Here is a 23,206-nt window from a genome sequence, read left to right on the forward strand (position 1 = left end):
TTTTATTGATTTCAGAGAGAAAGACGGAAACATCAATGATGAGAGAGGAGAATCATGGAGTGGCTGCCTCCTGCACACCCCCTACTGGAGATGGATGCTGCAACCCTGGCTTGTGCCCTGATGGGGAGCTGAACCATGACCTACTGGTTCATAGGTCAACGCTCAACACTGAGCCATTTGGTTGGGCGGGTTTCTTAGCACCATTACCAAGCTCAACACCTAAGACAAGCACAAGCTTCCTGGGGCCAAACTGCCCACCCCGACCCTGGGTTTGGCTAAAAGAGGCACCCCCAGCCCCCAGCCCTGGCTGGACTTCAGCCTCCAGCTCCACCTCTTCCTTGTGCTCCCAGCCACACTCAGAGGTTGGTGTATCGATAGGGAGGAAGAGACAGAGTGTCTGGGCCCAGAACTCACTGAGGACTCTAACCCTTAACCATACAGGCCCCCCACCATTCGCCTTTTGTGGGCGTTGGGTGTTTTCATGCTGCCTGCTTTCCCTACAAAGTTCTGTCTTTCCCATATCCATACCTGGCAGAAAACTTCCCAGAATACCCCTCTGACAGCCAGTGAGTCCAGATTTAGGATCTTCAAGACTGGGGCTTCAGCATGACCCTGCAGAGTTCAGGGTCAAGAGCAAGACCCCAGCAGAGTCCCGGGCCCCTGGAATAAAATCCAAAGTCCTTTCTGTCTGGCCCCGTCTGCCTCTTCACACTGCCCTGAGAGCTCTGGTCACCCCAAACTGGCCTGGTTCTCCAACAAAGCAGCGCTCTCCCTCTCTTCCAGAGTTTCACCTACACTGGCCTCTCTGCCCAGAGCACTGGCCATTCCCTGAGGTTCCCTCCTAACCTAGCTAACCCCCACCTCTGGCCTGAACTGCCTCTCACTCCCTCGGGGAAACCTCTCCTAACCCCCCAGAATAGGCCAGGGGTCCCCAGAGGTGTTCTTTCAGAGCCCATGCCTCTGCACATGCCGTGTCCTCCCTCCACCTCTGCAGCCTGGCGCCCGCCCAGTAGCAGCATCTTTATTGCGCGTTTACAGATGAGGCATCAGAGCCTCAGAGAGGTCCAGGAACCTGTTTGAAGCCACACAGCTGTGCCTGGAGTGCTGCAGTGGTCAGTGGGTCATAGCCTGGCCCAGCTCTAGGGTCTTGAGAACATCATTTGGCCTCTCAATGCTTTCGAGGCCTCACCAGTGAAACGGGGTACCGCTGCGTAAGGTTGTCCTGTGTGAGCCTCTATTCCTTTGCTCTCCGGGCCATCCATTCAACTTTCGCTCCTTCAGACATCAAAACCCTGCAAGGCCCGCTCTGTGCCCCGCCCTAAGCAGGGTCCTGGGAACTCCATGGGTATGAAACAGACACAGCTCCTGCCCCAAGGCGCTTGGGGGGGGACGGGAGCAAAGGGCAGAAAGGTCACTCTCAATCCTCTGCTGATAATGACTTTCCTCCCCGCGTAAGGAGAAGTGGGAAAGGCTTAAGAGAGATCCCCTGTATTTTCAAAACTTCGTTTTCGCCGCTTCCTGAAGTCTGGATTTAGAAGCTGGGGAGGGTGAAGAGTATTGTGGGGGCTGTCTCACAATTCCGGGGGACTCCTCTTATCCTGGGGATTCCACTACCTCGGATAACACACGTTCACCCTGCTTCTTTCCCTACCTCGACCCCTGCTCCATCGCATGACTCCTTCTCCCCCATACAAGGCGGTCTCCACACCCCGGTCCCCGGCACATCAGTCCTTTTCGCTTCCCCCTCCTCTCCACCTCGCCCTCCATTCAGGTCCCCAAACTGCCCCAGCCCGGGCATTGTCCTCCCTCCAGCCTCGCGCCTCCCCGCTGGCCCCGCCCCCTTCAAGGTAGAGGCCGCAGAGCCCCGCCCCTCCCCGCTCTCCCATTGGCCCCCGCCCCCTCCCCGCTCTCCCATTGGCCCTCGTCCCCTGACGGCGCGGGCGGAGGGCGGGCACCTGGGGAGCGCCCCTCTCCTTGCCCCGGTCCGGACGGTGGGTGGGGCCTCGGGATGGCTCCGCCCCCTCCGGGCGGGGCCGCGCTGCTGGCTCCGGGGGCGCTGGGCGGCGCTGCCCGGCTCCGCGCTGCTCTGCCCGCAGCTCCGTGGGGGTGGGCGGCCGGGATGACAGCGGTGGCGGCGGCGGCGCGGGGCTGAGCGCGTGGCGTGGCGCCAGGGGAAGAGGAGGAAGTGGAGCGCGGCCCGGAGGTCCACCCCGTTTTGCAGCGCGAGCCGAGTCCGGAACCGGGAAGACTTCCCCGCCGCCGGGCTCCGGCCCCCGCGGCTCCTCGCCGGCGTCCCGACCAGCCAGCCCCGCCGGCCCCGGCCCCCCCGGCATCCGCCACGGGACGCTTACCCGACCCCACGGTCCGGGGCGTCGTGGCCGGGACTCCCGAGCCCACGACCCTGATCCGGTGCACCTGGGCGGGACCCCGCTCCTGGCCCACCCACCCACCATACGGGTCCACCGCCGCGGGTCGATCCCAGCCTTTTTGCAGCGGCTGTCGGAGCCCTCCGTCCGGGGACAGCGCAGGGGGTCCCCAGGACCCCGACTGAGTGCACAGGAGCCCGGACACCCTCAGCCTCCTTCCCTGAGACCTGGACCTTCAGCGGCTCCCGACCCGGCGCTCCGGACCTCTAGGCGGCGAGCGCCCAGGAAGCCCCTGCCTAAGTCCAGCGCCCCCTGAAGGGTCCGGGGCGGGCTGGACAGTCGGACCGAACTGGACCCGGGGGGTCCTGCGAGCCGAAGCTGCCACGGTCCTTGCACGTTGCAGGCGAGGTGCTTGGTGCTTCCCGCGGAGAAGAGCACAGGGCCCCCTGCCCCGGAGTCCAGAGCTGCAGGTGAGAGCCTCCGGGTGCCGGGCTGAGCGGCTGCCCAGCTATCGGGGCGGGGACGGGCCAGCGGCGGTGTGTGCCCCGCACCGGCTGAGGCTGGAGGGCGCGGGGCGGGGAGGAGGAGAGAGAAAACGGGCACTTGGGGAGCCCCCATTGTGTGCGTGTCCGCGCTCCACCCTCGTGCAAGTGGCCCCTCGTTAAGTCACTCTAATCCCTGATGAGATAAAAGGTGCCCTTTACTGTTCTAGGGGCTAACAGATCGGGGAAACTGAGGCTCCGTGGGGTGGAGTGACCCAGCTGTTTTCACTCTGGGGAGGATGAGACTGGGAGGAGGGTTAGGTCGCAGGTGGGAAGAAGCAGAAAGTGAAGAGGAAGAGAAAGGAAGTGGATAGCCGCCGGGCAGGACGGTGGAAGCGGTCAAGGTGGGGCCCTGTGAGACACCCTAGAGCCCATCCTGAGGCCCGGAGCGGCTTCTGCTGGCTTCCTTCCCTCCCGCCTGTGGCCTCTGGCCGGGCCACCTCCCAGGACACGGAGTGAAGGGCAGAGGTGGGAGACTTCTCACCTTCACAGCTTCCCCCCATGGGCCTCTCTCCCAGGCCTGGACTCCGGGGTCTCTAAGGCACTCGAGGTCCTGAGGCAGGGCTTATGTGTCGGGGAACTCCCTGTAGGGGCCCCCCAGTCAGAGAAGACAAGGCCCCTCAGCACGCACCCAGCTCACTTCCTTCACATTACCGGCCAGGTGCGTGGGGGAGGCTGCGGGGTGAAGGAAGGATGGAGTGTGTGTGCCAGCTGTCCCGGGGCCTAGAGCCGTGAGTGAGTGATTGACCCGCAAGTACGCTTGAGGAAACCTTCCCAAATATCCTGCAGGGTATCCACTCCCCTCCCCATTAGCATCTTCTGGGTAGGTGGCCCGGGTTTTTCCCACCCTGGTGTGAGGTCAGGGTGACCACACGTGACGCTGTTGTGAGAGTCTGTGTGGTTGGAGCTGGGGCCCAAGACGTGCTGGCAGCCTCCTCGCCTTTGGCCCAGACTAAAGACCTGACCTTAGCCTCTCCTGGCAGGGGGCCCTGCCAGACACCTCTGACCCTGGCGGGAGGGCTTGCTCAAGGTCTCACGGCTGGGGCTGCCAGGCCTGGGGGCAGTGTCCCAGGTGTCTGGATTTCCAGGCAGGGCTTCCTTCTGCTACCCAGCCTCCCAGCCCCCGGGCCGTGCAAAGGAGAGGGGTGTTGTGAAAGAGGGCTTGGCATGGATGCTGGGGGCTCTTGTCCTGGGTGGGGTGGGGGAGGGGACATGGCCTTGGTCTGAGCCCTGTGGCCTTGGCTGGGACTCTCTAACCCCTGCTGTGCCCAGCCTCCAGGAAAAGCCACCTGGGAAAGCCCCTGGGAGGTGGAGGAGAGTGGAGAGGTCAGCTCAAGACTGGAAGCTCCGTCCCTGGCGGGGGGGGGGGGGGAGAGACCGTCTGCAAGAGAAGGTGACAGAAGGGCGTGGGATTCCCCCCAATCTATGGAGATCCAGATTCTCCTGGTAACCCTGCCTCTCAACAAAGCTCCTTGTTAATGACATCATCTCACACCCGTGATCTCATTTCACGGTGTGATGGGAAGAACCTGGAATGAGGTGAACAGGGTTGGGGAGCCACGCGGGACCTCTCAGAGGCATCCGTGGCTCCCAGGCTCACCTGTAAAATAGGGTCAAGGCGGGCTGGCGTTATCTGTTCCGATAGTGAGGCCATGATACCTGGCAGACTATCAAGAGCTAAAGAGGGTGTGTGTGTGTGTGTGTGTGTGTGTGTGTGTGTGTGTGTTTGCGTGTGTGTTTGCCACCACTAGGATGGTTATTAATGGCTACAGCGTGTGGGAAACTGAGGCTCAGAGAGGTGAAGCCCCTTGCCCAGGGCCTTTGGGTTTCTTCAGCACCTGAGTGCCAACTGCATGCCAGGTGGTTGGAAGTCACCCAGATGGAAAAGGCAGTGCGATGACTCTCTCACAGCCGGGTGGGCTGAGCGGCTCAGACAGGGAGCGGTGAGACAGACCAGGTGGGCGTGCGTGCGTGCGTGCGCTCTGCCTGCCTCCCACTGGCCATGTGGCGTTTGGGCAAATCACTCCTCGGAGCCCCCGCTTTTGCTCCCTAAGCTAGACTGCCTCCTTCATGAAGTTGTGTGAGGAGTGAGTAAGATATAAATAAATATATGGCGCTTGGCAAGCTATCTGCTTTCTTCCCTACAAGGAAGGAAGCTTGCATTGTGACCAGGAAATCTGGGGAAATTCTCAGGCTTGCTCTCCTGGGTCACCTTCCTGGTCTCCGCGTGCTCTGGAACCTGCTTGGGAGACCCTGGATTCTGACCCCCCACCCCCACCCCAGGGCCAGGGCTGTGGGAGCTGGTACTCATTCCCTCTGGCTCTTTGTCCCGCCTCCCTTAGGCACAAAGGGGCAGTGAATAATTGATGGGTCCCCTCGCGCGGAGAGGCAGACGCGGAGAAATTGCTCTGTGCCCAGATGAGCTTCTGAACTCGCCCCAGAGGAGGCGGCTGTTGCTGTCCGTGCTATAGGAAGTCTTGGTGATGGGGCGAGGGAGGCAGGACCGGGAGGAAGGGACCTGTTATCTACCCAGGCCCCTCGCCAATGGAAACCGAGCTGGCTGGGCGAGGGGCAAGCGGTGGGCCTCTGGGTGATGGGAAATGGCAGGGAGAGGCCCACTTCAACGAGTAACCCTGGAAGGCTCACCAAGGAGGACGGTGTCTGAGTTGGGGCTAGAGGCAGATGGCTGTAGTCCCGACATCCGCTGAAGGTTGAATCCTGGCTGTGCTGCTTACTCACTGAGAGAAGAAGCAAGACACCTGACCCTGCCAGGCTGCCATTTGCTCCTCCGCAAAATGAGGGCAGTTCTGGGTGGCTGTGAGGCCGCATATATGAAGCATGTGGCACCAAAGGTGCTTAGTGAAAGGTGCTTCCTTGTGAACGTGAACTTGGGGGTGGGCTAATGGCAGGGGCGGTGGGATAGGGAGGTGGGATAGGGTAGTAAGCAGAGAAGTGGGTGAACTCTGAGGCAGTGGCACCGGGGTTTATGGGGTCAGTGAAGGGGGTGGAGAAGAGGGAGGGTCACCAGATGCCAGAGGGCCTTGAATGTCAGACAGAATTCACATTTCAGAGAGCAGTGTGCAGCCATAGCCAGTTTGGCTCACTGGATAAAGTGACAGCCTATAGACTGAAGTGTCCCGGGTTCAATTCTGGTGAAGGGCATGTACCTCGGTGGTAGGCTCCATCCCCGGCTGGTCCAGGCTCGTGCGGGAGGCAACCAATTGATGTATTTCTCTCACATAGATGTGTGTCTCTGTGTGTCTCTCCCCTTCCCTTCCACTCTTATCTAAAAATCAATGGGAAAATATTCTCCGGTGAGGATTACAAAATTAAAGAAAGAAAAAAAGCATCGTGGAGTGCCCACTGAGAGCCCTCTGTGGCTCCTTTTGTCTGTAAGTTGAAGACCGGTCTCCTTCGTTGCGTCTTCAAGGCCTTGCCCACACACTGCATGGGCCCCTGGCTCACTGCTCACCACTGTCTCCTAAACACGCCCCATGTAGCCTCAGGCCTGCGTCTGTGCTTGTGGGGTTCCTCCTGTCAGAGCTGCCATCCCTGCCTCTTCTCTGCTCATCTCCCCATCTGCTGGGGCCCGACTCCTGTCATAAACATCCCTGGCTTATCCAACCCACTGCCGAGCCTTCACCACTCCCTATGAATAAACAGTACCTACCATTGCACCACATTTCAGTTTGCAGGATGCATTCACATACTCATTTGTAACACTCTGATGATATATTAACAGCAGCGATAGCTTTGAGTACTTACCATGAGCCAGACACCGCTGAGCGCTGTTCGGACACACTCATTCACCGCGCGGGGAGTAGCTGCTGTTTCTCCAGAAACGGGGTTTGGCTCCGAGGGGTGCGTTGTCTTGCTCAAGGTCGCATGGGTTAGACAGAGGGGCGTGAGGAGTCAAACCTGTGCTCCTACCTGGGACTAAACTGACAGCTTTTAGAAGATATCCCGTCTCCTCAACGGGGGCCAGGTACCCTGAGAGCATACTTCACACGTAAAAAGCCGTCTTTTCAAAGCGAAGGAAGGGCAGTGCTGGGGCTAGCCTGGGCCCAGGAAGGAACACTGGCTGGGCACCCCGGGCCCCGGGCCCCGGATGGGCTGGCTGTGTGAGTCGGCCTTGCGCTGTGTCCTGTTTTCCCACAGGTGAGCGGGGCCCCCGGTGTCCAGTCGCCCGGCGCTCCAGCGTCTGCAGTGTCCTCCGTGACCCCGGGAGGCGGAGGTGACCGCGGCACCGGGGCCAGAGGATGTGGTGTGCTGGGCGGCTGTGATTCTTGGCCCGGCGGCTGTGGGGACAGCAGGCTCTGTCGTTGGCTGCTGCCGTTCCCGAAGAAGGGCGGTGCCTGCTGCTGCCGGCAGCACCGTCATTAGCAGGGCAGAGAAGACCCTGAGAATTGGGAGCAGCTGGGCCAGGCTAGGTTGGCAGTGCCAGAGGCAGACTGGCCCGGCCACAATGGGGTCACTGGCAGGGCAGCCGGCAGGGCAGCCGCTGCTCCTCGCTTTGCAGCCTCCAGAGCTTTGTGGGCTGAGGCATGGCCTTGCTCCTGTCCCGGTGGTCCTGGGAGTGGAGCAGAGGGATCTAGCCAGGCCCCGAGCTGCCTCCTCCTAGGAGCTTGCAGGCCTCCTCCCACCCTCCTCCTCTGCAGACCCTTAGCCCTCATTCACTGACAGTGCTCTGTGGATCGGGGCTGTGTAGATCTGCTTTCCTTGCCAGTCGGTCAGAACTAGATTCTATGCCACCCCATCTGCTCCCCTCCCCTCTCCTCAGAGTGCCTAGCAGCGTGCCTGGCACCAAGTGGCAACCCCTGGGCAGGGGAGGCCGTGTGAGCTGGCCCTTGAGCAAGCTGCTCCACCTTCCTGCTTGTAAACAGGCCCGGTAATAACCGTGCTGTGGGAGCTAAGCGGGGTGACGGGAGGGAGAGGCTGCCCAGCCTGAGCCCGCCTGCCTGCCTTCTTGGTAGCCTTGTGAACAGGTGACTCAGGAGGAAGCTGATTGAAGTCAGGCTGGTGATGCCAGGAGGGAGGGTGTGCCAGGTGACAGGGAGGACTCCCCAGAGGAGGACACGTTGCCGAGTGGGGAGGACTCTGTGTCAGGTGCGGTTTATAGAGCTGTAATTCCCATCACCTTCCCGGCGAGCAGGTAGTGGAGGGAGAAGAGGAAGGCTCTGAGCTGAGTGTAGGGCAGGGAGCGGGGTGTCCAGGGCCCTGGTTACTCTCAGGCCGTAGCAGCAGGGATGACCCAGTTGGGAGGAGCCATCTGGGCCCAGCTAGCAGATGCTGGGCAGAGCGAGTCCTTCCTTAAGCAGCATCCATCTTCAATCTCTCTCTCTCTCCCCCTCCCTCTCTCTCTCTCTCTCTCTGTCTCTCTCTCTCTCCCTCCCTCTCTCTCCCTCTCTCTCTCTCTCTCTCTCTCTCTCTCTCTCTCTCTCTCATCGAAAGTGTAGTCTGTTGGGGAAACAGACATTAGACAAGTAAACACACAGATACAAGACTTCGAAATCGTAAAGGGTAAGCCCCTGAGGTGGGGCCAGTCCCATCGTGGTCTGTGGATGGTTGGTGGTAAGGGGTAATGCTCACATCACAGCCAGGATGCACATGCTAGCAAAGGATTTAACCTCTCTGGCCCTCGGTCTCCCCATCTGTACAACGGGACAATTAGAGCACCTATTCCATAAGGTGGCGGTGAGCATTAAATGAATTATACAGGTAAAGCCTCAGAAAAAATGACCCACACTTATTAAGTCCTCGGGGCGTGCTAGCTGTCATTGGCTATATCTCTGGCACCTCGCAGAGCGCCTGAAGGAGAATCGGAGCTTGGGAATGGGGACAGAACGGATCCCAGGGAAAGGGCAGGTCTCTGTGCAGTGAAAGAAGGACGGTAAGCAGAGAAGGACACAGAAACAATGGCCACACGGATGTGACCGGGAAGGCCCCGGGCTGGGGCTGTGTCTGGTGCTGGACTGAGGACTTCGGGAAAGGCTTCCGGGCGGCGGTGCTCCCCGTGCTGAGCTCGAACTTGGCGTTGGACACACACGTGTGCACACGAGCACAGGCACACACCCTGGCACTGCTGTGAGGTCGGTGCTGGAACTGAGCTCACAAGCGAGTGGGTTCTGTCTCGGGGCAGCCAGCGAGGGTAGAGCTTGGGAAGTCCCGGGTCTGCGGGTCTCCACAGGCCTTCCTTCCCCGCTGCCTCTCTCCCACCGCCTCGCCATCTGTGACATTCTGTCTGAGGGCACGAGGAAGGCAAGAAAGCAATCGGGGAGGAAGTGTGGGACGAGATCTGAGGCCAGATCTGCAGAATGGAATAAGCAGGCCTGGCTCCCCGGGCACCCGCCGGCACAGGGGTCTCTCAGCACTAATCCCGCAGCTGCTTAGCTTTGAATGAGAGGACAATATTTTTTTATTTTTGAATATCATGAAGAATTCCTCTCGCCTTCCCACCAGGAGGCTCAAAGAAACGTTTTCTTCTACTGACCGGGGAGCCAGGACCCCCCAAGGATCTTAAGAGAGCTCACCCCAGAGGCACCCGGACCTCAGGGTCTCCTGGTGCTGCTTGCAGTTGGGGTTGGCTGTGGGCCTTGAGGAGCCTGTTTTTTTGCCTGTTTTCTTCTCTCCTTCAAGAGTGTGGGGTGAGCCCTGGCCGGTTTGGCTCAGCGGATAGAGTGTCGGCCTGCAGACTGAAGGGTCCTAGGTTCGATTCCGCAACCTTGGTTGCGGGCATATCCCCAGTTGGGGGTGCGCAGGAGGCAGCTGATGGAAGTTTCTCTCTCTCTCTATTGATGTTTTTCTCTCTCTGTCCCTCTCCCTTCCTCTCTGTAAAAAAAAATCAATAAACAGAAAAAAAGAGTGTGGGGCGGGAGAGGTTTCAGTGGCACCTGTGCCCATGGCTCTTGAACTTGGCTGCACACGTTAGAATCATTTAGGAAACGTGAAAAGTCCTTCCTGGGCCCCGCCCCGCAGTCCGGGGCAAGACGCAGGCCGCCGAGGTTGTGTGAGGGGCCCCAGGTGATGTTGGTCGGCTGTCGGGAATGAGAACCACGGGCCTCACTCTGCATGCCGCCCACAGCTTCCGCCATGGTCCCTGCCCACCTCGTGACAAGGAGCTCATTGTTTCCAGCTGCTCCCTCTGTGTCAGTGCGTTCCCTGGGCCCTCCCTGCCTGGGGGACCGGGGCGGCAGGAAGACTTCACGATCCCATGCACTTGGGTTCCCACACTCCTCCGCTCTTGGCTTAGGGGTCTCCTTGGAGCCTCGGTGTCCTCATCTGGAATTAGGAGTTAACAATCGTCCCTCCGGGGAGGGTCTCAGAGACCGAGCAGGCCTCACACAGAAAGCAGGAGCGTGGTGGCTGAGTGTCCACACTGCGCACCAGGAGAAGGCAGAGCCCCGCAATGCCAGCCGCACTCAGACCCTGGCCGCCCCGTGTCCTGGCCGCCGGAGCCCTGAGTCTGAGAGATGCTGCTGGTAGGGGAGGGAGCAGCACCCAGTCTGGAGGCCCCTTCCTCCTGCCCCCCTTCTCTCTAAGAGATAAGACAAGACAGCGAGCGTTCTGTTTTGCCTGGTTTTGTTTTAATGGCCAAAGAGTCAGGCTCTCCTTAACAATGAAGCCTTGTCCGGATCTGCTTGTTTTCCCCAATTGGACACCCAACTGCACCGCCTGCTTGGGGCCCCCAGCCCCCCTACCCCACCTGGAAGAACGTCAGAGGGTTCCTTTTTCATCGAGGGGAGGGGGCGGGAGACACTGGAGGCCTCTGTCTGGCCCTCGCCAAGAATTGACCCCAGTTAAGGGAGCTACCTTTGTTGGAAGCCAGTTGGCAAAATTAATTCCAGGTAGCTACCGGGATGGGCTCTGGGGGCAGAAGAACTTGGGTTGGAGTCTGGGCTTAGTCTCTTTCTGCAACCAGACCCTGGGCGAGTCATTTTTTTTTTTTAAGAAATTTTTTAAAATATTTTTTTATTGATTTCAGAGAGGAAGGGAGAGGGAGCGAGAGATAGAAACATCAATGATGAGAGAGAATCATTGATTGGCTGCCTCCTGCATGTCCCCCACTGGGGATCGAACCTGCAACCCAGGCATGTGCCCTTGACTGCAATCGAACCTGGGACCCTTGAGTCCCCAGGTGGACGCTCTGTCCACCGAGCCAAACCTGCCAGGCTATTGCAGCTTTTTTGGCACCAGTGTTTCCTCCTGTAGAATGCATATGTGGGTTGCACCTCCTTGGGTTGTTCTGAGAAGCCAGCGCAGTGCTTGGTGGGTAAAGCTCAGTGCCTGCCACATGGTGAGCACTCAGACACCGTCCACGACCTTCCTCGTTAGGAACTAACTCTGGCCCTGCCCCTCCCGTCACTGGCAAAGATCCTGCTCCGTGCAGCCAGCCTGCTCCACGTGTGGGGTCAGGCCCAAGCTCAGACGCAGACAGTGGAGGCCTGCACCCTGCAGGCCTGCACCCTGTAATCGCCTGCTCCACGCATCCTGTATTTAGAGCAGGCTCTGAGGCTGTTGGTGGTGGTGCTTGGTCTCCTCTCTCTGGCCCAGCCCAGGGTGAACCGCTCAGGCCATAGCAGGGAGCAGACACACAGAGGAGAGTAAGCGCCGGGCCCAGCAGCCCCTGGGAGCCGTTATGGCCCCGGCCGGAGTGCACAGGGAGGAAGTGGTTGGCTCCATGGCAGGGGCTGTGGTCTGCAGTCAGGGAATCAGTCAGCCCAGGAGAACTATCGGGAGAATGAAACCTCAACTATTTTTCTTCCCTCCTCCCGTCTACCACTGGGCCTTCCCACTGGGTGAACCTACTCAGAAGCCAGAGGCCTGGAGCCCAAATCAGTCCACTGAGATGAGCCCTCAGGTCCCAAGCAGGACGGAGAGGGGGTCTGGAAAGGCAGGCAGGAGGCATGGCTCACTCTGACGGTCAAAAGCTGTGGCATCCATAGGATTCAGTTTAAGCATCGTCTGTTGTTACCTGGGTGTTCCTCGTGTGCCCCCGCCCCAAAGACAAGCCAAAGCTTTCCAGTTGCCACAGGCCCCTCAGGGAGAGGAGTTCTGGGGTCCCCAGCCTTCCATCTCTGTCTCTCCAGAGGTGCCTTAGCGGCCCTTTGAAATCGGTCTCCAGGTCCCCACCCACAGTGCCCATCACTTCACCCGGCTCTGCCACCTCTGGTCCTCAGAGGCCCTGGCTGTCAGTTTTCTCCAGCCTGATCACCTGAACAACCTGCGTCTCTATCCCTCTGAGTCAGGCAGTATGGAGCAGTGGTTGGAACACAGGTTCTGAAAATAGACTTTCTCCTGAAATCCTGGCTCCACCATAATACGGCTGGGGAACAAGTTCTGTCTGTGCCTTGGCTTCCTCATCTTTGCAGTAGAGATAACACAGAGCAGGGATGTTGTCGAGATTAAATGAATGCGTCCTAGCCAGTTTGGCTCAGCGGATAGAGCGTCAGCCTGGGGACTGAAGGGTCCCAGGTTTGATTCCGGTCAAGAGCACATGCCCGGGTTATGGGCTCAATCCCCAGTTGGGGGGGGTGTGCAGGAGGCAGCTGATCAATGATTCTCTCTCATCATTGATGTTGCTATCTCTCCCTTTCCCTTCCTCTCTGAAATCAATAAGCTTTTGGCTTTTTTAAATTATTTTTTAAAATATATTTTATTGATTTTTTTACAGAGAGGAAGAGAGAGAGGGATAGAGAGTTAGAAACATCAATGAGAGAATCATCGATCAGCTGCCTCTTGCACACCCCACCCTCTACTGGGGATGTGCCCGCAATCAAGGTACATGCCCTTGACCGGAATCGAACCCGGGAACTTTCAGTCTGCAGGCTAATGCTCTATCCACTCAGCCAAACCGGTTTCAGCAATAAAAATATGTATATATTTTTAAAAACCTTAAATGAAGGAACTAACTTAAAGTGCTTAGGATGGTGCCTGGTGCGCAGGAAGTGCCCAGTAAGGGCCAGCCTTCATCGTCATAGATAATACAGGCAGAACCCCAGACACCGTGTGGCGGGACCAGGAGTCAGAGGATGGGACTGTCCCCACCCTCAGCCCGGGTTCTGCTCCGGTGACGAGGCGGTGACAGTTTCTCACCTCCTTGCCACTGCGCACACTCCCCGGTCAGTCCTCCACGCCCTCCCCGCAGCCTCTCCTGCAAACCGCGTCCTGGGAAGAGGGGCTCATCCTCCCGAGCTGCAGTCCGACGAGATGTCCCCACGCTCTGCCCCTGAGTCTGCCCCGGGAGCCGGGAGGGAGCGGACTCAGGTTGTCCCTGCCCTGGAGGCTGGGGGTGGAGGGGAGTGGTTGGGGCACAGTCCAATTCTCTCCCTCGTGGGGCAGCTGCGCAGCCACGAGCAGGAGACGAGCAAACACCGCAAACACCGAGGAGCTCAGAGGGGAATGAGAGAAATCGGGGAGCCTCACGGAGAAGGGATCTTCGGAATGAGCCTTGAAGGTAGGCGAGGACCCCAGTTGGTCCACAGTGGGTGTGAAAGGCCTGGTCAGAAGGGGGAGGGGGAGGGTGAAGCCAGGAGGCATGGCCAGAGGCTGCAGCAGGAAATGGGGTGAGCAGCACGTAGGGGACACAGCAGGCCCTCAGAGGTAGAGCGGATCTGGAAAACACTCGGCTTTCTGGAATCAGGCAGGCCTGGGTTTGAATGCTGGCTCAGTTCCTGGTTGTTCTGTTTTTGTTTTTTGTTTGTTTACTGTGGGCAAGTGGCGTGGCTTCTCTGACCCTCTGTTCCCCTGTTTGTAGAACGGGGGCGGCCCTCACAGGCGGGGCGGTGACTCAGTGTGCTGAGTGAGGCTGGAGGCAGGCTGCCTCTCCACCGATGGCTGCAGAGAAGTCAGGGACCCACGGGCCCCTCCTGGTCCATGCTTCCTCCCCAAGGTACAGCCTGCTCTCTCGAGTGGGACAAAGGTCACGGGGAGGCTGGTGCCAGGTGAGCTCAGGTGCCCCAGTTCAGGGCTGGCGCTGGTGTAGCCACCGTGTGTGTCCTCCTTGTGTCTGGGTGGCTGCCGGCAGCTCGGGGGATCAGCCCTGGGCCCACATCAGCCCAGGACCCCCAGAATGAGCCAGCTGCCCTGAACTCAGATGGCCCCACAGCAGCCTGTGCAGACCAGGTAAAGGGAGTGGGGAGCCCAGTAGGCCATGCTCGTGTTGCTGGGATGTTGGGGGCACATTGCATGTAAAGCTCCCATGAGGCCCCAGGGCATAGTGTTTGGGGAGCAGCGGGGCAGGCCCAGAGTGCAGAACCCTCTCTCTCTAGCTGGCCACACTGCGCACGCCCTCTCCTGCCTGCCGGTGCTCCGGCACCTCCAGCAGCGTGGGCCAGCGTCTGGGCAGACGCGGTGAGATGCCCTGGTGGCTGTGGCGGTGCCTTGGTCCTCAGAGGCCTTCCTGAGAAGCAGGTGTGCGGGCTCCCGGTCGCTCCTGGCTTTGAAGACGTTAGGCAGGCCACCGCCTCTGAGCCTCAGTGGCTCGCCTGTACAGCGAAGGCAGCAACACTGCCCTTCCAGGTCTGTTTGGAAGCCACAGTGACATACTGGGCGAGGCAGCATCTTGTCATTTAGAAGAGACTCCACTACCACCCTCTTCCTGCTCCCTTCCTCTGTGCACTGTCCATTCTTTTTATTTTTCTTTTTATTTTTTAAATATATTTTATTGAATTTTTTACAGAGAGGAAGAGAGAGGGATAGAGAGTTAGAAACATCGATGAGAGAGTATCATTGATCAGCTGCCTGTTGCACACCCCCTACTGGGGATGTGCCCGCAACCAAGGTACATGCCCTTGACCGGAATCGAACCTGGGACCTTTCAGTCCCCGGACCGATGCTCTATCCACTGAGCCAAACCGGTTTCAGCAACACTATCTATTCTTAATGCTGCCTTAGGAAGTTCATCTTCATATCTAACTTAAATCTGTCACAATGCAGCTGGAGCCTCCTTCCCCTTGTTGAGAGCTCTGCAGGGACGGACCAGGCCCTCGGGATAAACGTGCCCCGTCGGTACCTGGGAGTGAGGCAGGGAACGGAGAAACGAGGAGCTGGTTTTCACCGTGGAGCCTGGGTGCCCGCTGTCAATGGCCAGTACCTCCTGACCAGCGTGGAGTGGGGGTGCGTCCTCTTGGCTGCTCACCTTGTTTTTCCTCTCTCTGCTTGGTCCACGCTTCCAAGGGATGACTCTAGGGCAGTGGAGAGAGCCCTAGACTGGGCCTAAAAGGCCTGGATCCCCACATACACTTGACCCCTGTCTGCTGTGTGGCCTGAAGCCAGTTAGCAGCCTCTCTGGGCCACGATAGGCCTGTGAGGATTTCATGCCCGAGGGCCCCGCCTCTCCAGTGGAGATGTGTGCAGTTCAGCTGGAAGACCCTTCTCTCTCTCCCCTACCTGGGCCCTGCCAGCCTGGGAAGCCGGAAGGTTAGCATCCTGGTGGCTGGTGGTGGCGGGAGCTGGTCCGCCTGTCAGACCAGGGTCCCACGGGCAGGCAGGGAGTTGGGAATCCTGGTGGGATGAGTAGCGCCTTCCTCAGACCATGGATTTTGAGAGCCTGGACCTCCTCCTACGCACCTAGCTAAACTCATCTAGCTCAAGGGTGGGAAACGGGGGAGGGGGGGTCCTGGAGGTGAGAAGACTAGCCTGAGGTCCCCCAGCCTGTCACTGGGGAGTCAGGAGGGGGTCCCCATGGCATCTGGGTAGGCTGTGCATCTGAACCCTCAGCAGGTGTCGAGTGGTCACCAGTGAGGCAGTGTCTGGTGTGGGAGGAGGCTCTGTGGGCTGCGAGGGGATGAGCTGGGACCCCCCCCCCCCCCCCCAGCCGGGTCCCTCTCCCTAGGAAGAAGTTGGCCAAGGAATGCGGGAGGTGGAGGGATCAGGAACCCCGGAGCCCTGGGCTGCCGCCAGTTCTGAGTGCTCCTGTGAACTGCAGTATTTGGTTTCATGGAGGAATTAAGACTTCTCTCTTGGCTTTGGACACATAATAGTTTGCCTTTTATGAAGTGCTTTCATATTCACGATGTCACCGAGTCCTCACGGCCGTCTGTGAGAGGCAGCATGGGACGTGTTAGGGGGAAGGCAAGGAGGGAGGGAGCTCTAGAGTCAGACAAACCTGGGAGTCAACTCTGGCTCCCACCAACCCCCTCAGGCAAGTGAGTAACCAGCTGTTTGCTCATCTGTGAAGGGGACAATCACCCCCCATAACAAATAATTAACAACTGTCGTCTAGCTGGCTGTGCCCATTAGGGGAGATAAGGTCTATGACCACTGATTCCGTGCCTGATACAATGTTGCAGATGTCACGATTTTTTATTATCAGCCCATTTTACAGATGGGAAGGTGGAGGCTTAGGGAAGGAAGGTGACTTGCCTGAGATCACGTAGTGATCTTACGTGCCCCTCCAGGCTTCCTATCCTGGAAGCTTTTTCCTCCAGCACCACCTTCTCTGTCCTCAAGTGACCAGGTAAACCGACCCCCTCATCTCTCCAGTCTTCAACACACGATGCTGTCTGCAGAGGCCTTGTGCCCAGCTCCCCACCTAACAGTGCTTGCCTGGCACACAGTAGGCACTTAAAGTATGTTTTCCCTGTGCTTGATCATGTTGCTAAGTTGATGTAAACATAACAATATTTTTCCAGGCAGCTAAGTCTTGTGCCCCTAAGCCTTCCTTTTGCTCCCTTATCCCCTTTGAAACCAGCCCTGGAATCGTTTTAGTTGGAAGCCTCCTGAGAAGATTGATACCTCCTTCCTCTGCCCTACACTGACAGGGCTGGCCGCTCAGGGATGGGCTTTGGGAACACGGGCTGCTTTGCTGGGGGAGCTGAGACTCTGCCCCGAGTGCCTGGACTGCGGCACCTGCTCAGCAATAGTTTCTGCCTTTCAGGCCTCTGTCTCTTCTTGCCCTGACCCTTCTGTTCACAGACTTGCTCCAGCAGCCCAGCACCTCCTTCTTCTCCCTTCTTACACGTGTGTGTGTGTGTGTGTGTGTGTGTGTCCTTCCTAATTTGATGCTTCTACCAGTTGAGGACTGAGAAATGAGACAATTGAGTTTGTTAGAGTTGTTCATCTATTCATTAATTACCTATTCAGCCAGCCATTATTTATTTTTTTTAAATATATTTTATTGATTTTACACAGAGAGGAATTGAGAAGGATAGAGAGTTAGAAAAGTCTATGAAAGAGAAACATTGACCAGCTGCCTCTTGCACACTCCCTACTGGGGATGTGCCCACAACCAAGGTACGTGCACTTGACCGGAATCGAACCCGGGACCTTTCAGTCCGCAGGCCGACGCTCTATCCACTGAGCCAAACCGGTTTCGGCTCAGCCAGCCATTATTGATCCCGGGTCTTGCTAGGGATTCATCCACCCTTCCACCCATTCACCCATCCATCTACTCACCCACTCACCCACCCATTCACTCACCCACTCACCCACTCACCCACCCATCCACTCATCCACCTATCTACCCTTCCATCCACCCACCCATTCATCCTTCTACTCACCCACCTGCTCACCTGTCCATCCACCCACCCACCCAGCCACCCATCCACCCTTCCACCCACCCACGTACTCACCTATCCATCCACTCACCCATACTCCCAGTCACCCATCCATCTACCCACCTGTCCATCCACACACCAGTCCTGATTGAGCATGTCTGCAGCAGCTTGTGATTAGTTAAGACGTGACCACGCACCAACCTGGCTGTGAGGCAGGGAAGTAAGGATGTGCACAGCAGACGCCAGGTCCGGTCTTGATAGTTTGTAATCTGCCTCTGCTTCCACCACCACACTGAATCCTTACGACAGCCTGAACATAGCATCATCCCTATTTTGTAGCCGATGGAGGCAGAGCCCAGCAGGCTGCAGTCCCTGCGCAGTAGCCGGCAGTGAGCACAGTCCTGCAGTTGGAACTCGGGTCTCCAGCCTGGCCCGTTACCTGTTCCTCCTCCTCCTCCTCCTCCTTCTTTTTTACTTAAACAATGATTTTATTGCTCGAGTACATAAGATATTTTATGCAACCAGTGCAGAGGCTGTGGATGACTCATATTTCCAATTGGGGGCAGGACTCGTTTGGTCTTACAATATCGAGCCAACAGGTGAATACGGCTCGCGATCAGAATCAGACGGAATTTAGCATCCTTATCCTTTCTGTTCCTCTCAAGATGCTCTCGAACGGCAACAGCTTTCTTAATTAAATGCTAGAGATCCTCAGGAAGATCAGGAGCAAGCCCTTTAGACTTAAGACTTCTCAAGATCTTATTGCCGGTCACAAAACGTACTTGTGCAACGCCGTGCGAGTCTCACACCCATCTGTGAGGGAGTCAGGCCCTTCTTGGCCAGTTTGTAGATCTCCTTCAGGTCATCAGACGTGAATTTCAGCCAGGAGGGGACGCTGCGGCGGTGGTAGGGCAGAGCCGACTGGCAGAGCCCTTACCGGGAGCGCGCATGCAACCCATGACGGTGGCAGACTGGCTGTCACCTGCTCCCTCTTCTGTGCTCCATCTGGGACCTGTATGATGCCCCATTCATTTTCTGCTTCTGTCACAAAGGATCATTGGTGGCTTCGGTCAGACCTCTGCCTCCATAAAATGGCCAGCGCAAGGAAGTGTGGCCTTGACTGTGTGCCAGTGCAAGCATCCTTTCGTGTCCATACCTTGTCTGCGATGGGAGCTGCTCTGAGCAGTCCTAGCTCCCTCGGGTGGTAGCAGGTCCTGGGACAAGTGGGCGTACGGGGTCTGGAAGTCACAGCAGGACTTCTCAGGGCCTTTACTGTGCTGACATGATGGAAGGGTCCCCTGCAGGTGTAGAGTGTGCCGCCAGCCTTTCCCAAGCTTGCTTGAACATGCAACTCCAGGGTCACGGCGCCCGTAGCCTGGGACTGATTAGAGAAAGCGCTCGGGGAAGATAGCAAACCCTCACTTTCCCTTTTTGAACACAGAAGCCTCCAGCTAGCGCGCGGCTCCTCCCGGGGCTGTTTGATTTTGAGATGACTGCGGGGAGCAGAGTTTGGCCCCAGGATGGAGCTGATAGCAGGGGAACGCGGAAGGTGGACATAGCTGTATTCTTTCATCCACCAAACTAACGAATCTCAGCCATCTACTGCGGGCCAGGCACCCAGCCAGCATTTGGAAATGCCAAGATAAGTCTAAGGACCTCCCATCTCTTTTCCCCGCCCAGCCCACCAAAGGTTTTTAAAGAAAGACAAATGCAGACATGAGAAGGAAGAAGTGATTGTGTACACGGTGCTGGGTCTCCGTGGTGGGTGAGTAGGGGATGCGTGTACTCATTTCAGGGAAGCGCCGTGCCAGGCTCAGAGGGGTGTGAGCAAGAGGGTTCCAGGAACACCCGCCCGGGCAGAGTGCACCGTGTTGTAAGGGAGGTCAGTCGTGTGGGGAGGCTCCGGAGGGGGGGGAGGGAGGGAGACTTCCCCTGGGATTAGCCTGAGCTGGGGGGTGTGGTGGGGAGGGGAGGGGGGAACTTGAGTGAGGCTTACAAAGAGGGCAAAGGTTACATGTGTGTGTGTGTGTGTGTGTGTGTGTGTGTGTGTAGGCGGGGGGGGGGGGGGAGGAAGGGGTAGGCAGGCTCTGGCCAGCCAGAAGAGCAACAACAGAGCAAAGGTATAGAGGTGACAAGGGTTGGGGGGGGGGAGCTGTTTACATCTTCAAGACACTGTAAGGAGCCCGGGTGGTGGGGGCAGAGGGAGGAAAGCGGGTGTCTTTGAAGTGGGGCTGGGGGAGCTGGCCTGGGCAGATCCAGGGTCCGAACTCTGGCCGAGTGGGTGCCTACCTGACTGGGAATGCCTTGAAGGCCAGACCATGTCACATTCATCCCAGACCCACTGGCACCTGGTAGGACTGGACCCTTCCTCCTGTGGGGCCAGGCCCCCAGCCCACCCCTTTCAGCTCTCAGGGATTCTTTTTTAAAAAATATATTTTATTGATTTTTTACAGAGAGGAAAGGAGAGGGATAGAGAGCTAGAAACATCGATGAGAGAGAAACATCGACCAGCTGCCTCCTGCATACCCCCTACCGGGGATGTGTTCATAATCAAAGTATATGCCCCTGACCAGAATCAAACCTGGGACCTTCCAGTCCGCAGGCCGAAGCTCTATCCACTGAGCCAAACCGGTTTCGGCTCTCAGGGATTCTTGCCTGTGTGCAGGGGAAGACCAGACTGTCCCTCAGCCCAGCCTCCGGATTCAGCCTAGTGGACCCTGGGTGGGGGCAGCCCGTTTGCAGGGTGGGGGTCAGGCGGGCTCTCCCTTCTTTCTTCCTTCAGCAGTCGGGCTAAGCTCTGAGCTCAGGGTGAGGTGCCCTGGTGTCCTCGCTGATGGCTCCTCTAAGTCTGTGATTGGGGGGCAGGGCCGTGGAGCCAGGCTGGGCTGGGGGTTGTGCGCATGCCCCAGGGTGGTGCTGGGTAGGACTTTCGGCTTCTTCTCGGTGATAATGGGCAACTTGCTTCTCCTCTGAGCCTCGTTTCCTATCTGCAAAATGGGCGCAACAGTTAACTCCCACACCAGGCTTTTGTAAGATACGAGGTTGAATTCGTGAAAGCACGCAGTAAACTTGACTTACCCCACGTGCATGGAAGCAGTTCTTGTTGGTCATTATCCTTATTGGTCGAGTTTTCACAATCCCTGAGGCCTCTGGCCCACTCACCCCTTCCCCAGGAGTGCTCCCTGGTGACAGCACGCTGTTCTCCCGGTGGCTCTGCTGGGCTCATTTTATCCGGGCCACCGCGACCGGAGGCCATGAATTATGTACAAGCTGCACACACAGGTCAGGGTGTGCTTTGCATGCCTGTGTCCGTGAGCATTTAAACAGCAAGGGAACCAGCCTGCTGGGTCCTGGGACAGATACCACCCCCTCCCCCCACCACATCCCGAAGGCCTGAGGAGCATTAGGCTTGGCCTGTGGGGAAGTGTGGGGAGCCCATGGCAGGAATTCCTCCTCCCCCTTATCTGTACTGCTGGGGTCCAACAGGGTTTGTCCATATGCAGGGGACTGTGGCCTGTGTCCCTCATACCTGGGGGTTCGGGGGAGGGGGACCCTGGGCCTGAGGGGCAGAACAAGGAGGTCACCTCTCCATCCTCTCTACCTCCCAGTTGGTGCCGGGAAATGTCAGTCAGGGCGACTCCGATTTCTGGCATGGACGTGACTTTATTTCAACAGGGCCTGGGGCCCCTGCTCTGGGGGGCCTGGAAACCCTCACATACAGTGCCTGGTCAAAGCTGCCCTGCCCAGGATGGGGGAAAGGGTACAGGGCTGGGCCCTGCCCAGCATCCTTCCTCCCAGAGATCCGTGGGTCCTTCTCAATGCCCTTGTTCCCGAGTGGCTCCTAGATGGCGTCCTAGACCCACCAGGGTTGGGGTTGAGGGCAGACAGCTGGGCTCCGCTGGTACCTGGAGGCATCACAGATGTTTCCTCTGCTTGGGTTCATAAGGGGGCAGAGGAGAAGGGGCAGGAGCAAGCAGAGAGAAGGGTGTAATGGAGGATCGGTGTAAACTTAAGCAGTTTATTGAGAAAAGGGTCCAGTGAGCATCAATTCTTCACCGTCTTTCAAAGGCCTGGCACACCTGGGTTCCTGTCCCCGATCCCCTGTGCAACCTTGGATTTCTGACATGGCCACCGTGAGGCTCAGCCTAGGCCAGTGGTCGGCAAACTCATTAGTCAACAGAGTCAAATATCAACAGTACAATAACTGAAATTTCTTTTGAGAGCCACATTTTTTAAACTTAAACCTCTTCTAACGCCACTTCTTCAAAATAGACTCGCCCAGGCCGTGGTATTTTGTGGAAGAGCCACACTCAAGGGGCCAAAGAGCCGCATGTGGCTCGCGAGCCGCCGTTTGCTGACCACGGACGGGCCTGGGCCAACCTTGCAAGGTTGGTGTGAGGTCGAATCAAACTGCCCAGTGGGTGGGACACCCAGTAGGGTGCCTGACACACAGTAGGCCACTGATTTGCAGAGAGGACCTCATTCTAGCTCAGAGCAAAACAATTGGTTTATTAGATAGCTCACCTGTGGTCTCCCTAAGCAGGAAGGAGGAAATTGCGGCTGAGCTCCTTGAATGGTCAGAACAGTTTAACTATTTCTCAAGCTATGACTCCACGAGGACCCTCCACATCACTGGGGCGTGGGGAACCTCCCCCTGGGGCCAGGAGAAGCCGTGCAGCCGGGCAGCCCTGGGGGTGAGTCCTGACTCTACATGGTTGCCTCTGACCTAGGGTAAGTCCCTAAGCTCCCTGTGCTTGAAAAGGGAGGTAAAGGATACCGAACTCTCAGCTCCCTGAGATTCAGATGAGAATTATCTATGAAACTCTACTGGGGAGCCCTAACTGGTTTAGCTCAGTGGATAGAGCGTCGGCCTACGGACTGAAAGGTCCCAGGTTCGATTCCAGTTGGTGGCATGTGCCTTGGTTGCAGGCACATCCCCAGTGGGGGGTGTGCAGGAGGCAGCTGATCGATGTTTCTCTCTCATCGATGTTTCTAACTCTCTATCCCTCTCCCTTCCTCTCTGTAAAAAATCAATAAAAATATTATATATATATATATATATATATATATATATATATATATATATATATATATGTATACACACACACACACACACACACACACACACACACACTCTCTACTGGGGAGCCCAGCTGGCATGGCTCAGTGGTTGAGCATTAACCTATGAACCAGGAGGTTGTGGTTCGAATCCCAGTCAGGGCACATGCTGGTTGAGGGCTCGAGGAGGGCATACAGAAGGCAGCCAATCAATGATTCTCTCTCATCATTGATGTTTCGATCTCCCCCTCCCTCTCCCCTTGTCTCTGAAACCAATAATAATATATTTAAGAAAAGAAAAAAAATCTCCAGCCGAAACTGGTTTGGCTCAGTGGATAGAGCGTCGGCCTGCGGATTCAAGGGTCCCGGGTTTGATTCCAGTCAAGGGCATGTACCCTGGTTGCGGGCACATTCTTAGCAGGGGGTGTGCAAGAGGCAGCTGATCGATGTTTCTCTCTCATCAATGTATCCCTCTCTCTTCCGCTCTGTAAAAAATCAATAAAATATATTTAAGGAAAGAAAAATACTGGGTGCGGGGGGGTGGGGAGGAGGAACTGATACACACAGTAGGTTCTTGATGGAGTCCAAGTGGGAGTACAGGCCGGTGGCAGGGGAGCCAGGCCTGGGTTCTCCGTGAGGACAGTAAGCGGGGCCTCATTTGCTTTCCTTCGCGGGACAGCTGGTGAAGTCGCCTCTGAGTGAGTATTCCTGACCAGTGCCCTTGTGCACGCTCCTGACATGTCAG

General features: G+C 57.4%; 1 protein-coding gene and 1 pseudogene across 4 annotated transcripts in view; one reads left to right on the forward strand and one right to left on the reverse strand.

Annotated features, from left to right (window-relative positions):
* Nucleotides 1-18,362, reverse strand: part of LOC311627157 (small ribosomal subunit protein uS15-like) — a 198,768-nt pseudogene extending 180,406 nt beyond the window's left edge. Inside the window, exon 1 of the transcript XR_014797067.1 lies at nt 17,885-18,362. The product of XR_014797067.1 is annotated as a small ribosomal subunit protein uS15-like (transcript). The remainder of the gene's footprint in view (nt 1-17,884) is intronic.
* Nucleotides 2,036-23,206, forward strand: part of GDPD5 (glycerophosphodiester phosphodiesterase domain containing 5) — a 92,829-nt gene continuing 71,658 nt past the window's right edge. For 2 of the 3 annotated variants that reach the window (XM_084893398.1, XM_084893401.1), the window contains exon 1: nt 2,036-2,836. The gene's annotated coding sequence lies outside the window, so the exon portion shown is untranslated. Of the gene's footprint in view, nt 2,837-19,061; nt 19,169-23,206 lie in introns of those variants that run through there. The other variant, XM_084893399.1, reaches the window with a different exon arrangement.

Source organism: Pipistrellus hanaki (genome assembly GCF_964339955.1).
Source record: "Pipistrellus hanaki genome assembly, chromosome: 9".
Lineage (NCBI taxonomy): Eukaryota > Metazoa > Chordata > Mammalia > Chiroptera > Vespertilionidae > Pipistrellus > Pipistrellus hanaki.